We start from the raw sequence: 15,591 nt of genomic DNA, 5'->3' as shown, positions 1-15,591 counted from the left end.
TCTCCAGCCTTTTTTCCCCCTTGTTTGCCTTGTCATGGAGGCAGTAAAGCAGTAGGAAAATAACACTGATTCCCACAAGGCAGCTGCAGGACTGGATGCCGTTCTCATGCGTGCACCTCCTGGTGCCCGGCTACTGACAGCGCTGTGCCTGCCAGGCTCCCCCACCACCTCCATTGATTTGGCCATGTCACTCTGACAGCAGCAGGGCAGAATCTGACTCCTCAGGCATGGAAAAGGCTTTAGAGGAAACAACCTAGAAAAACCCTCGCAGTCCTGCCTTCCTAAGTGCTTTGCTCCTCTTGCAGTAATTCCTAAGGGACCAAATGATTGAGTACAGCTGGGGCTGACAGTGTGTGACAGGTCAGACCCATGCCAGGGTCTCTGCTTTGTTGTGAGTAAAACTGGCATTTTTCTCTGGTTAGATTTGCAGCAGCTGTCCCACCCAAACCAGTGCTGCAGGAATGCATGGCCATGCTTTGTGTGAGCCACCACCATCCTGGTGACAGGCCACCGGCTGGCACAAATCCCTGTGGCAGGAAAGCTGGTGGCCTTTCACCAGCTGACTGCCCCAGAGCTCACCTGCAACCTTGCTGACATCTGGTAGGGTTGGTGGCTCATCCTGCACTCAGCAGGACAGATGAATTTATCCCAGGCTGCTGATGACTTCTGCAGTGCCAAAAGCTCTGCAGGACCAACGACCCATTGACATCCTTGGAGATGCAAAGCTGTTGATGTTTACCAAACACCATGGAGCAGGCAGCATGACCAACACTGCCTGCCCCACCAAGGCAGCTTGGGAAGCTCATTGGTGGGAGTTGAAGCTGAAGTAAGCAGTTGGCAGCAGCTAAAGATTGGTGCAGTAGTGAGACAAAATTGATTTTAAGTCGTGTGGAGTATCTTCTGTTATTGCAGGTGCTGAGGGCACTTGGCTGTTCAGTGCAGTAAAAACCAGAGGAAGGAGTTAAGCAGCCATCGTGGTTTATCTATCCCCAGCCTCTGTGTCCTCAGGTGTGGTATCACCTCACACACTGAGAACAGCCCTTGCTTTTGCTTTAATTTCATCCCTAATCCCCTCTGAGTCTCCTAAACTGTGTATTTGCTCTCTGCTAAACCCTGGATGCTCAAAACACAAGATAAAACCCCTCCAAACCGACGGAGGGTAATGCTGCCTGGTGTTGCAAGATTTTCTCAGGAAATATTTTGGGAGCAGGTTCCAAGGCACTCCACCGGCCAGAAGGCAGTCAAGGAGCAGCACTGCAGGCTCAGCCACCTCCTGTCTGCTGGGGTGGCTTTGAGGACCCTCCTGTTGGGGGATGCAAATTAGCACAATGCTATGGTTGCTTTATTTTTGTGTCCCTGGCTGAGGTGAACCATGGTTGTTGGACAGGTTGGGATGCCAGGAACAGGGCTCTGAAGATTGTAAGGAACAAAAGAACCCTCTCCAAAAGAGGCCACAGAAACAATGCTCAGGTATCTTCCATGGGAGGCACCAGTGAAGAGACCTCAGTGGGGATTCTCTAACACCATTAATGCCAGTAAAGGTGGCATAGAAAGGGGGCAAAGGGCACGGCTCTTTCTCACAATCTAGGATGAAGCTGCAGAGACATTAAGGATGAAAAGCCATAGTTATGCTAGGTACTCCAGAAATATTTAATTAAAACAATTCAGAGACTTTGCTAGAGTAATACCTGTTAAAAAGAAGCATTGTCAATGAAGGGTCTTGCCAAGACTGGGCCAGCTTCACTGGGATTTCACTTGGAAAGGAAACAGGGACTTGGGTAGGAGGAGAGTTACAAGAATTGCATTTGAATGTATTTACCAAATCAAGTTTTAACTATGGATGAATTATTCTGGCTTGTACTACATTTAAAACAGCAGGTAGAATATGGAATGACAACATTTTTCATTTGAGGTTTTCAGTTCAACTAAAGAACAAAGACAAAACTTAAATTAATTGATTAATCCCTTTTCCTTCACGCTGTTTTCTTACCTTAAAGTCAGAAAGAGAAATCATTTTGCTAGACCTATTATTTTTGGAAACTGACTTAGTTTAAAGGTCTCTTTAGAGAAGTATTTGCCAGTGATAATAAACCTAAAATCAGCCATCACAGCAAGCTCCAGTTATCCAAATCTGTAATAAATTTGCTAAGAGGATAGCCTTAAAATGTCAGTTCATGTAAAGAATTGAGAAAATTGGAAAAATAGTAAATATAGGAACAGAACAAGCCACTCAGCCTTCCTGCAGGCTGTAACCTATTCAGAGATTACATATGAAAGCTCTTCTGACAAGCAGAGGCTTTAAAATGTGCTGATAACATCAGACAAGTTCTCAAGATTATTGTATGACTAGATGGAATTTCTCTGAATATATTTTCTGTTTTCCTTTTTTCTCGCTGCATGTTGTTACTTCCCTTATGAAATCCAGTACTTTATTCAAGATCATCAGTCCTTCTACTTAGTTATTTCATCCCAAAGCCCTTGATTTTTATTGCCTTGTCTTCCTACTGTTGGCAAATTTGGCATACAACTCTCTTCTTTAATCTCTGCTAATCTGCCCGCCACCCCATCCCTGTCTGGTGATGAGAGTCCTTTCCATACAATTTCCATTGTATGGAAATGCTGTCCAGCATGGAGCCAAAGTTCTGCTTTCCATGCAAACAAGGGCAAAACGTCCAGATTGCCGTGAGGGGATTGTCCTGGTAAGAATTTCACTCTCTGATAAGAGTGGAAAATCAAGTTGGTTCTCCTGTCCTGGAGGAGCTGACAGAGGAGGGGAGCTGGGAGAAACCATGTGGCAGCAGGTCCTCCTTTTGGGCAGCCAGGTGGGTGGATGTCCTTCAGAGCAATCATCAGCATGGCTGCAAAAGGATTTTGCTTTTTCCAAGACAGTCCAGTGCAAAGCTCTTCAACATATTTTCCACCTGTGTCCTTTGCAGGCAAATTCCCATCTTTTTGGAAACCAGACACATCTTAGATTTTTTCATGTCTTCATGTGTCTACATCTCCCTAAATCACCTGCCTGGGTCCATGTTTAAGTTCTGCTGATATCAGGCATGACTTTTGTGGGGGTGTAAGCCTATTTGGTTAAACCAAGACAGGTTTGTCTCAGCTTTTGTCATGTTTGACTAATTACCAGATTTGCTAATAGGGAAGAGGAGCCTTTAGGAAGCTTTACAAAGGAAATACAACAAATGGATGGGTCTCCATCGCTGCTTTGTGTCTCATACTCCAACCACATGACCATCCTTGAATGTGTGTGGGTGCCATGTGTATCCAGCTGTGTGTTTTAAGGGATTAATCTGACATAAAGCAGCCATGGCAAACACGGCTGGACACTCTTTCCCTCCACTAGTCCCCAGACAGAGAAGTCCACAAACTGGGATGCTGTGACTGTGCTTCCCTCAAGGGTGAAGCAGGCCCAGAAACAACCCAGGAAAGGCATTAAGGTGCCAAGTACTGCGGGTCCTGTGGAGGCTCATTTCACCTGCCATGGGATATGGGATTGGTGGTGCAGAGATAGAAGCAAGGTACCAATATTTGTGGCTGGATTGGAGCAGGCAAAGCACAGATATAAGCATAACTATGATGACAATCAATATATATACAAGCCTATCTTCAAATTCTCTTTCCACCACGGTGCAAGGCTCAATTTATCGAGTAGATCATCCAACCATGTCCCATCATCAAGCACTGTTTACAATAATAAGCCTTTCTGGGCACCTCGGGTATGGGGACCAAGGGGGAACCCCACCTGCCAAACACCCACCCCTAATTGTGGGGAGCTGGGGAGATCTCCACAGACCAACCTGTAGTCTTGATGCAAGCCCCAGGCTGAACCAGAGGCACTGGGCAAGAGTGGGGAGTGTCTCTGGTGGGCCAGGGAGCTGCAGGGACAGGGTTTGTGCTGTGACAGTCCCCCAGCAAGGCCCAGAAAGGGATGGGGTACTCTGATGTGAGGGAAAGCTGCCACCTCCCATCACAACCAAGGCAACCCTGGTAGCCATGAGGGGTGCCCAGGCACCCTTGCTGCTCTCCCCTTCACCCACCTGCTCTCTCTCCCTCTTCCCCTCCACAGCATGAATAATTACAGTCTGCCGTAATTTTGAAGCAATTATAGGGGGGTGAGCCAGCTCCATCAAGAGATGTTTTTTCCTCTTCTCCCTTCACGGCTCCATTCAACATCCCCAAGTGCCACAAAGGAGTTTAATAACCCATAATGACACCTCAGGCCTTCACATCATTGCATCCTCCCTAAGACTGGGCCAGCATCAGGAGGGGAAAAAAATAAAAGAGATAATTAAAATCCTCACCTCCATCTTAACTTCGCAGCCTCCTATTATCTAGAAAACGTGGACTTTTGTGCTCAGGCTGTCTCACGACAGATGAGCCCTGGGGAAGGGGGGCTGAAAGCAGCAGAGATGTGCTAAACCTCCAGTCAGGGAAGCGAGAGGCTTTGTGCCACCCTGGGAGAAAAGCTCTGCCATCCCCTCCACTGCAGAGGCCACCTCTGGGATGTGATGGGTCTCTGTTCAGGGGTCGTTCTTCCAAGGCAAAATCAAAACAGCAAATTACATTAAAAGGAAAAAAAAAAAAAAAAAAAAAAAAAACAAAAAAAAAAAAAACAAAAACGCAAATTAAAATAAAAAGAAAAAAAAAAAAAAAAAAAAAAAAACCAACCAAAAAAACCACAAACCAAAAAAACCACACACTTATTTAGAGATGATGGAGTAGGGCTGTGCAACCTCCTCCAATGACATTTTGCCTCACCGTGCCAGTGCATTTTCACAATGCAGTGTGCAGGAAAGATCTGCTCCACAGATGCCAACCAATTGTTTAAGGACCAAGGCCAATACCCTCAGCAGCTGAATGCAAACATCCATGTCAGAGATTTCACATTCCAAAAGGCCAAATTAGCCTTTAGCTAAACCTGAGAATATTCCTATAACCCACAAAAAAACTTCCTTCTGCCCCCTATTTTGAAGCATGGGGCTGGTCTCATAACTCTGTTTTCATTTTCACATTCAGACACAAAATTCTGTACCCATGTTGCTCAAATCTTGCCTCAAAACCCATTCAATCTCCACTCACTGGAAAACAGTGAAAATAGAATTCTGGGAAGTTTTTGCAGCAATCAACTTTTCAGAGGAAAATAACCTGATTTCCAGGAAAACAATTAATTTTTTGGGGAAAGTGTTTTCAAAGGGACTGGAGGCTACCTGGATGGAGGGGGGAAACAGCCTCTTCTCAGGAACTGAGAATTTAGCCCTGAGTTTTCAGAAGCAAACCCAGCTCTCTATTTCAGCAAATGGACCTGGAACAGGGGAGTGAAAATTCAGAAATATTGTATTGATGATTCACCTGCCACTGCAGAATCCAAAACAACATCTTGTCTCAGATCAATGGGGAAGCACTTAGGAGCAATTTTCTCTTTGGAAATGTGGCCAGCAAGCAGAGAGTCAGGAGCAGGTGGTGGAATATAATGCACACCTCTTGGAACATGCCATTTAGTGGTGTTGTAAAATTAATTGATGACACCTCTGGCCCACTGTATTTCAACTTGTGGACAATTTCTTTAACAAGATCATCAGAGAATGTCATCTTTGTGCAGAAAGGCAATTTATGTGTATTGCAACAGATTTTCTGCACCACCACTACTCCTGATTTTATATAAGTCTGTGACACCAAATATTTTACTCCCAGTTCTTGGAGTTTACTTTCTTTCAAAAAAAAAAAAAATTGAATGCAACCCTTTTGAGAAGTGAGGAAAGGCTGAAGAGGATTCTACAAGCTCCCAGAGAGGTGGAAAAACCTTCAAGAAACAGTAATTATCATATGAAGGTCTGGCACAGAATTTTTGAATATTGAGTTTGACAGTGAATTTGCTTTTTTTTTTGGAAAAAAAAAAAAAAGATTGTGCAGCTAAAGAGCAGCCAGAAAACATCCAAATCATTATGACAAGAGGAATCAAATGTCCACAGCTAATTCTATTGCCAACCATGAACACAGAAAACAGGGACTGCCTTTCTGACAGCTCAGTTCATGGCCGTGGGCAAGTCATTTGACTCACTGCTTCGTTTCCTGCCTTCTGCCACCAGGCTGGTAATTGCTGTGACCTTCAGCTGTGAAGAAACAGTTAATGGTGGGCAAGAGATGCAGAAATCAATAGAAAATATTTGGCTCTCATCTCCTTTCATTCCTCTCACCTGATGCCTGATAGTCCATCAGGTCTCTGCATTGCTGAATACATGTGGAAAAGGGACTCCTGCTACTGCTGATTTTTTTCCACACCCTTGGAAATCCCAGCACTAAGAGGTTTACAGTGGCCTCAATTTTTCAGCTCTTCCTGTAGATGAAAAAAGAAAGTTAAGGACATGTCCCCATTTTATTGCCAAGTTCATTAAGTCCCAGTGCTGCTGCTGGTTTTGGGGAATTTAGTCTCTTCATTGTTGATGACCATGGTGTCTGGCATGTTTAACCTTCTTGCTCATTCACCCATGCCATGGAGTAAGACAGAATTTATGTAACTCAAAGCAGCATCAGAAAGGAGAAAGACAAACCTTGATGAGGTACCAAAGCAAGTTCCCACTGCCCTTCCAGAAGGAAACCTTCACTCTGTGTTGGACTGGTCCGAGTGTGGCCAAAGCTGATGACATGGCACCTGAAGGGACTTCAGCCCGGGGCCACCTGTGACTTAGGACCCGACTGCAAGGCTGCACAGTGTGGCTGGGATGGGTCTTGGCCCCATATCAGCTCTTGGTCCCTTCCTCTGAGTGTTGTCTTCTCCTCTGTTTCCTGGCCACCTATCCCTGCTGTTCCAGCTGTGGAATCAAATGATGCTAGAAGAGGACAAGAGTTTTCCATCGGAGCTTTGTCAGTGCTTGCCCAACTCACTCCATTTTCATGAGCATGTAACTCCTCTGACATAGATACATCTTCCTCCCCCTCCTCTTTTCCCGCTCCTATTCTCATCTTCTGTAACAACAGCTCAGGTCACCAAGGTGGCCCAGCAAAATGCAGCTCAGTGCTACTTCCATGTGAACAGCAAATCGTCCACTTCTTACTTCAGTCAGTTCCCTCTCTCCTCGGGCACTGGGAGATAAAAACCATCCACCTGTCAAACAAAAGGTCTGATGTGATGTTAGCATTACGTGTCACACAAAGGGTCTCAGACCTATGAAAATGTCACCATATTGACTTCATACGAATGTTTATTCATAATTCTGTTTATACACAGACAGATGTTTTGCATTCGGCATAGAACAGTGAGATTTATTACAAAGACACAACCAGACCTCTACTGGAAATTATCACCATCATTTCACAGGGAAGCCAGTGCTTTCCAACTGATTCAGATCTGCTTGGGATCTCATCTGTTATTCCTAACAGGTAGTCATCAAGTAAATAAATACATGAAAAAGATCACAGGAAAATATTTTCCTCTCCTTTTCAGAGGATGAATACAAATGCATCATCCATGGCAAGGTTCATTCCACCCACAAGGCTTAAGGGGATGACTCATCAAAGCCCTGTGCTTCTCTTCTGGATCTTCAAGGTGTATCAACAATGTTTTATTGATTCACAGTCATGGAAAGTAAAGAAAGAAAAGAGTCTGGGATCTCTACTGGAACAATATGCCTGACTTCAGTACTTCTGCCATTAAGCTGCTGGGATGATGTCATGGAAAAGCATTTATGAGATTACTTTTTCTATCTTCCCAAATGGTGGGACTGTCAGTTACACACATGGATCCCTAAGGATCTTTGGACTCATACAGGTCTTAGTGGAGAAGAGAACAAAAAGATTAATAGCTGAAAGTTAGGCAAAGAAGAAAAGTTCAAGTCAGCAGTAGGACATATATTTCTAATAGTGACAGCAAGCTAGCCAAATGGGCTTTGGGAATGCTGTGCTCCCCTTTGCCTTAGCTGTCCTAACCAGGAACAGGAGAGGGTAAGTCTAACAGGAATGGACAGCCTGTGTGCTGCAGAGGAGATCCAGCTGTGGTGACACACAAGGCACAAAGCTGGGACAGGGCACCTACTGCCCCCAGCCATGAAGTCCCAGGAAGGAAAGGCAGACCCCTCCCAAGACCCACTAGCACTGCATGGCTGAGGTCCTTCCACCTTGCCCCTGGCCAAGGCTGGTTTCAGAAACCTGGCATTTTTCCTGAGAAAAGACAGGTAAGAACACATCACCCCTGCAGAGGAAGTCTTTGGCCTTTCCCTGTGTACCAGCTGGAAAATTCATCTCTTTACATCACTTAATGTGGTAGAAATTACGTGGTTTGTGTGCTCATCCTTTCCCCTTTCCCTTCGGTGCTGGCAGTGCCTGCATCAGGAGGTTTAATAGTACTTTCCCTTATTTAATTTACATCAGGCACGTGCTGGATGGCAACGAGGTGGGATGGTCCAGGAGGAAAAGCACTACAGAGAAGAGGCTAAAAACTCCCCGTATCTTCATTGTTCTGTCTCCCTTCTCGTTCCTACTTCCAAAACACTACCAAAAGCAAATAAATACCTTTATAGGAGAAGGCAGGATGTGATTTTCCCCTCTTTCTCATATATATTGCTTCCCTGCCTCTCCTGTGGGTTTGCCTTCCCCCACCTCCCCGTTCCCTTCCTCCCTACCTACATTCGACCTGAACAGCAGCAGAAGCCTGACCATAGCCTGAAGGGATTTGCCTTGTGCCTTTAGTGGGATGGAGTTTGGATTTCCTTATCTGTCCCCAGTAGGGCCATGTGTTTTTTCTCTGCTCCCCCTCCCTGCAGATGCGTGTTGAGGGCAACAAGAGACAAGGGGTCCTTGTAAGTGCCTTATGATAATTGCAGAGCAGCAACTGCTCAGAAAATCTAAATTCCTCCCTGACATTTCCAGTCTAAAGCTCCCACTGACTCAGCTGCTGCTTGTGATATTTAAACAAGGATTATCTCTTTTTTTATTCTTTTCTTTTTTGATAATGGGATGGCAGAAGGTTAGTTTAACACTTTCCTGTGGTTGGTTTGGCTGTTGCTGATCCCATACTCTTCAGGACTGTAACCAAACCTCTGCTTCCCAAGTCACTCATGTGGCATAACTAGGAGGATCAAAGGCTCCTGCCATAAAAATCAATGATTTTTCCCCAGATTGTCATCTTTTCCAATTTTTTCTCCAGAATGAGCTTTAGCATACCTGAAAATTTACAGCTTTGGATGTAAAAGGACTCATCCCATTGGCTTCAGCCAATGCAACTGCACCGAACCTGCTCCAGGTCCCCAAGCATTCCATCTTACAGCAGTTTTCTGTCCTCTAGAATGGATTTCATTTCATAGGGGTGCTGAGAAGCATCTCCATGAAAGAACCTTGAAGAAAGTGCAGGGAACTTTTTGACCTCGAAGAGACACAAGTGGAGCACCACTGGGAGAGATCCTGCACTAATGAGAGCTCACCATCAGTTCAGGAATTACCTGGCAGTCAAGGGACAGCACAGCAAGTAAGCAATACCCCATCCAGCCCTCTGTTTCCATGCTTAAAATGGTGTCCAAAATGCAGAAATGTGGTCCCCTTCATGACAGCACAAAAGAGACACCCAGCCCCAACTCCTCCAAGAGTCTACATCATCCCAAGACAGCTCTCCACATCCTAAAGGATGCTCTGGGGTACAGAGGATCCAGAAGGCTGTCATGGGGATCCTTCTCTTGGAGCTGCAGGAGAGCTGCAGCCTCGTCTCCAGCACTCAGAAATGGGAGCAGGATCAATATGGCTAATAACCTCTTATTAAGGCAGGCACTGAGTCAGAGTCCCCTGCCATTAGACAGAGGTTTATTCCAGAAATTGGTCGAGAAACTGCTGAGGATGAGGTGAGGATGAGGTGAGGTGAGCTCAGAGCAGGTCTGGACTGGGGTGCAATCCCAGCACCACATGCAGGACCAGCTTTCTCCCCTTGTACTGGGGCTTGCAAATAACTGAGCAAATGACAAGCAGTCCTTTCTGCTTTTCAGAGATCAAGGGGTTACAAGGTGGGGAGGGGGCTTTCCCAAACCCCATTGTGGAGGCTAGGGTGGCGTGCACTGGGGAAATTTAAGCAGAGCAGATGTGTTTGAAAGCATGGAAGAGGTGGGCACATGGTGGGCCATGTGCTGGACCCAGGGGGCTGAGGATGGGAGAGAGGATCTGCCTTTGCACACACTGTCCGTAGCACTGGCAGTGTCCGTGGGGAGTGGCAGGGGCCCTGATGTCTCACCACATTCCCTATCACACTGCTGCAGTCAGGCAGAGCAAACATCCCTAAGTGGAGCTGTTCCCACTGCGCCGCCGATAAGCAGCGTGGGCCAGGAGCAGGGACAACGGCCTGTTTTTCCCCATGTTTCATGACACAGGGCTGCTTTTCAGCAGCTCCTGGAGAAGGCCTCTGTTAAGCCCCTGTTTGATCAGGACCAGCACTGTTTGGAATGCCTCCCTGCTGCAGGAGGATGACAGCTTGGGGCACCATATACAAGCAAATGGTGCAGAGCTGGTGTGGCTCCCCCGTCTGCTTTGGGTCACCATCCTACCCTCGTCACCCCCTCCAAAGTGCCAGACCTTTCTCTTGTGGACTCAGGGACATATCTCCAGGGCAGGAGCAGTATACACCAAGCCACACCTCGGATGGGCAGAGCAGCTGATCTCCTCCTCGTGGTCCCAGCTTAAGCACCTCTTTCCACTCACAAGGTGTGTCCACAGCAAACTGCAGCTGCCAGGCAGTGGAGATCATGGCTGAAATAAAATGCTGCTCCCTGGTTTACTCCTTGAGGATGAAATTCCAGAGAAGGAGTGCTCTTCTCTTCCAGCACAGTCTGGGGGCCCAGCAGTGTGATACAGCTGTGCTCTGGCTGTGCACAAGACCTCCTCTCCTGGCACTGTTCTCCCACCTAGAGAGCAGCAGGCAGCCACCAAACCACAGTCAAAGTGAAGCTTAGGCACAGAGAGATAATGGGGACCTGAGTGCAAGGATGAGACCAGTTATCCTTTTTTTATCCTTCCTAGCTTCTTGTTTTCACAAATTAACCTCTCCATCTGGTCCAGATCTATTTGAAAGGCCTTCTGTGCAAGCAGCTCTTAGAGCATGTTTGGGGCTAGTCAGGTGACAAAGGTGTTTAGAACTTCTCTGTCAGAGAAATCCATGCTCCAAGACAGAAAACACATTGTGGGTGGTTCCCACTGTTCTCTTTTTGGTCACCTCTACAGTCCCAAAAAGGACTTGGAGGACTCCTCATTCCCAGGAAGGGCTTAAAAACTAGAATTGAAATGAGGTTATCCCAGGTGACATGTGATGGCCAGATGGCTGTGGTGCCCTTCCAAAGGACCTTTGCAGGCTGAAGAAGTGGTCAGCCCCAGCAAGTGACAGTGCAGGGGAACAATCCCAGGCACCAGCACACACTGGGAGCCAACAGGCTGGAAAGCAGCTTTGCACCAAAGGCCCTAGGGGTACTGGTGGGCCCAGCTGAACCCAGTCCCATGCAGCTGCTCTGCCAAAGCAGGGAACAGAACAAGGCAGTCTAGAAATCCCTTCCAGCTTCAAGCACTCTGCCATTCTGGGATCATCAATGAAGAGAATACAAAAGAAAAGGAATATAGCAGTGCTTGAAAAAAATCCTCTTCAAAAGCCCACCTGAAACAATCCCTCCCACAAAAAATTAAAAAACCCAAAAGCAAGCAAAATAAAAGAACAAAAAAAAGAAAGTCTCCTTCCCTTCAGCTGGTCAACACACTTTTTAGTTTGCTGGGAAAATTTTTATATAAGGACCACTTAGTACCCTTGGTAATTATGTGACACCTTATTACCTTCTTCTGATTGCCATGACACATTGCAGCTCCTTCCAGAGCCCCACTGTGCTCTGTACTCAGCCCCGTTGGGTCCCTGATGCCCGTGGGGCAGCTGTGAGCTCTGGAGATGGACCCTTGGCAGGGCCAGAGCACGGGAACAGGTGACTGGCTGCTGCTTGTGACGTGCCTGCAGGCCTGTGCTCTCCACTGGCACAGAGTGACGCAGTGCTCCAGGCTGGCCCCGCGCTGAGTCACAGCCAGGGAACCTTCCCCCACATCCTCCAGCCCTTCTTAGCACAGGTGGATCGGGACAAATGGTGGCTCATGTGACTCTTCAGAAGGTAGCTGTTATTTGTTATTTGTTATTGTTATCACTGGATTTGGATTTCCCAGAACAGGAAGGTGCTGCAGGTGCTGCATTCTGCTCAATAGTAGCCTGAAAAATCATATTTTCATCCTTTCTAAGGCTCTTCTGTAATCATGGCACTGCTCCCTTCCCTGCCTCCCAAAATTGTTGTTCTATCAGGCCTCCAACACAGGGTAAGAAAAACAGGCTGAGTTTCCCAGTGGTGCCTCAGCAGCTCTCCTGATCCCTCTGTTATTCTCCTGTCTCACTGTAGGTGGTAGGATTGACCATGGGTAGGTCAGTCCCTGGGCTTCTACTCTTGCTAGCAAGGGCTGAAAAGCAGACCAGCTTCTCCCAGAGTCCACAGCTGTGCAGGACATAAACTTCTGCTCACACCCCCACGTGCATGGCTGAAAGAAACTCCATTCTTGTGTTTCTTGAGAAATGGTGGCCTGGAGGAGGACTATCTGCAAGATAGTCCTGAACATGGAATCTCCTCCTGAGGGCCATCTTGCCTTAAAATAGGAGATAAAGCTGATGTAGAAACCTTCTGTGTTTATTTTGTATGCAAATCAGCTATGAAGTCCCACTGCCATCTCCACCCTGCCTTTTGCTCAGTGCTATCAAAATTCTGTTAGGTCTCAAGGAGATGTAATCAGAGACACATCCGGGAGGAAGTGAAATCCAAACCATCCTCTCAGCACCCCTGACTCACCATCCACGAAAGGAATTGGTCAAAAATGTTCCTGATGTTGCAAGTTTTTCCTCTCCCTTTCTCTGAAGCCCCCCTTCTCCCCAGGTTCTGGTGGTCAGCCAGGGGTTGAACTGGAACTGGGAGGAGGAAGGCTGGAGCTGCTCCCGAGGGCCCTCATGCCAGGCAAGGCAGGCAGGCTCTGCCTTGATGGGGGACACATCAAAGGAAGATTGCAAAACTTTGGCAGCACTCAGGCATGCTCCTGTCCTTCTTTCCACTGACAGATGCTTCTGACCACTCAGGAGATGTCCGTAAAGAAGTGGTTTCCTGAAACAAGAGGGACTTGGAATAGATTTCTGCCTTTCAGTAAACATTCATTTGTTTAATGGGTGGAGATGGGCATGAGGGAGCCTGAAATCTCATTCCCCTGTTGAATTTCCAGGAAGCCAAGCAGGCTGAGTCCAGCTGGACACAGAGTCCCAGCCCACAGAAACCTCCTGCGCCTCGTCTTCCCATGACAGCATGTTTGCTCACCCTCTTTCACCCTCGTTTTCACGCTTCCAATGGGATCCTGCTTCACTTCAGGGTGACTGACAATAATCTCTGGGAATGGGCATCTGCCTCTCCTTCCCCATCAGCCCCACCTGCAGCCTGGGGATGTATCCTGACAGCAGACAGGGAACAGCTCCAAAGATCAGCATATCCCATGGCAGGGCAGGGCAGGGTTGGCCACTTCCCCTCTCCCTTTCTCCACACTCAAAACCCATGCCACCCAAAAAGGTTTTGGTTCAGACCCCTGCACTGAAGTGACTGTTCTGGTCCCAATTTTTTGAAAAGCTGGACACTTAGTCACCTTTGAAAAATTACATCTGCTGTGAAAAATAGGCACACAGGCTTCATCTGAAACTGTTTCTAAAAGGTCTTAAACCCCCTGTTCCTTGTAATGTATTTTTTAAACCTGCTTTTTCCTTCTTTTCACTGTTGTTACTGCTTTTTTTTAAGTGGAGCCATGGGTCAGTTTTGCTTCACTGAATTTCTTTTCAGCATTAAATAGTGATCTGCTGAAGTGGCACAGGGATGTGCTGGCATTTTGCAGCCTTTTATTAGGCAGCAGTCCACTTGTGAGTGCTGAAGAGGGCTTAACCACCGTGGTTGTCAGGAGGCAGGGAGAGGCGAGGGAAGGGTAATTGAGGGTTTAGACAGCGTTTGGCTCCCTGAGACACCGACCATCAAACCCAGGCAGGGCCTATTGATCAGCCCCTCAAGTGGTCTGCCTCTCCTATTAGCACTGTCCTCGGCAAGGCACAGGGTATTGAAGAAGTATAGATTTTTGGTTGTGCTTTGTAGCGACACCGGAGGCAGGTGGAATTGGGAGGCACAAGAAAACAGCAGGACGTGATCTCTTTATGGGAAAAAAGACAGGGTTGTTGCCCCAGTGCAAAGGCAGGTCTTGGTGGTACCATGGGGGAGCAGTGCATCCGAGCTGGGCTGGGACACTTCCATGGTAAATCCTTCTCAAATAATGTAGTCTTAATTGAAATCACCCCAAATTACAGACTGAAAGCTTTTCTGTTTAGGGACATGAGCAGCTAAAATGCAAAGAGGAGTTAGTTGTGCTGTTAAAACCCATGGAAAACCAGCCCTAAAGAAAGCACCCTTGATAAAAGAGAGGAGGGCATCCTCTCTGGCTGAGGCAGTTTGGTATCTTAACCACGGGCCTGAAAGAAAATGGTGGTAAACTTTACAGATAGGAACGACCTGGTGGTGCAGTGAATGCAGAGAAATCTGTAGTTTTCTGCGTAGTGTTTTAAGGTGGAAAACAGATGAAATAGATAACCTGTGCAAGACAGGGGTGATCTGTGCGTGCCTGAGGCTGTCAGGACAGCGTGGGCTGTGATGAACAAGTGACTTCCTCGCAGGGTGCACCGTGAGGGCTGCAAGGTGCAGGAGGAGGAGCTGGGGTTGGAAGTTGCCATCCCAGCAGTGAGGAGACCCTCACCAAAACAGTCTTGCTCCTGTGAACTGCTTCCCTGGGCGGGTATCCCCAGGCCGTGATCTGCTTTGGGGCTCCACCTGGACCTCACACGCTTTGCCCGGGTGATGCTGGGCAAAATCAGGGGCACGGACAAACTCAGCGACAGACAGGGCGCGGCGGGAGCCGTGCCTCAATGGCAAGGAGGGCCCCGCTGCTCCGCTGCTGTTTCACCCTGGGCAAGGCGAAGGAGGGGCCGGAGTTCCGAGAGATGCTCTCCGGAAGGTCTCGCTGCTCGGCGCGGCAGCAGCAGCGCAGTGCGGCGGCAGCGCACCGGGCGGCGCTGCGGATCCGCCGGCAGCCAGAGCATCCTGCCCCTCTGTCCATGGCTTCCTGCCCCAGCACCCCTCCTGATCCCCGCCATCCTGCCCGCTGTGATCCCCGGCATCCTGCCCCCTCTCTGATTCCCGGAATCCTGCTCCCGCACCCCTCCCTGATCCTCAGCATCCTGCCCCCGCATCCTTCCTGCTCCCCGGAATCCTGCCCCCCGCACCCTTCTCTGCTCCACGCCATCCTGCTCCCTCTCTGATTCCCGCCATCCTGCCTCCGCACCCCTCCCTGATCCTCAACATCTTTCCCCCGCACCCCTCCCTGATCCCCGCCATCCTGCCCCAGGACCCCTCTCTGCTCCACAGCATCCTGCCCCCGCACCGCTCCTCCACCCCGGCATCCTGCCTCTGCACCCCTCCTGCTCCCTGGCATCCTGCCCCCGCACCCTTCCTGCTCCCTGGAATTCTGCCC

Source organism: Passer montanus, unplaced genomic scaffold (genome assembly GCF_014805655.1).
Source record: "Passer montanus isolate IOZ18808 unplaced genomic scaffold, ASM1480565v1 scaffold65, whole genome shotgun sequence".
NCBI lineage: Eukaryota > Metazoa > Chordata > Aves > Passeriformes > Passeridae > Passer > Passer montanus.
The sequence above is the reverse complement of the archived record's forward strand: the minus strand, read 5'-3'. Positions refer to the sequence as shown.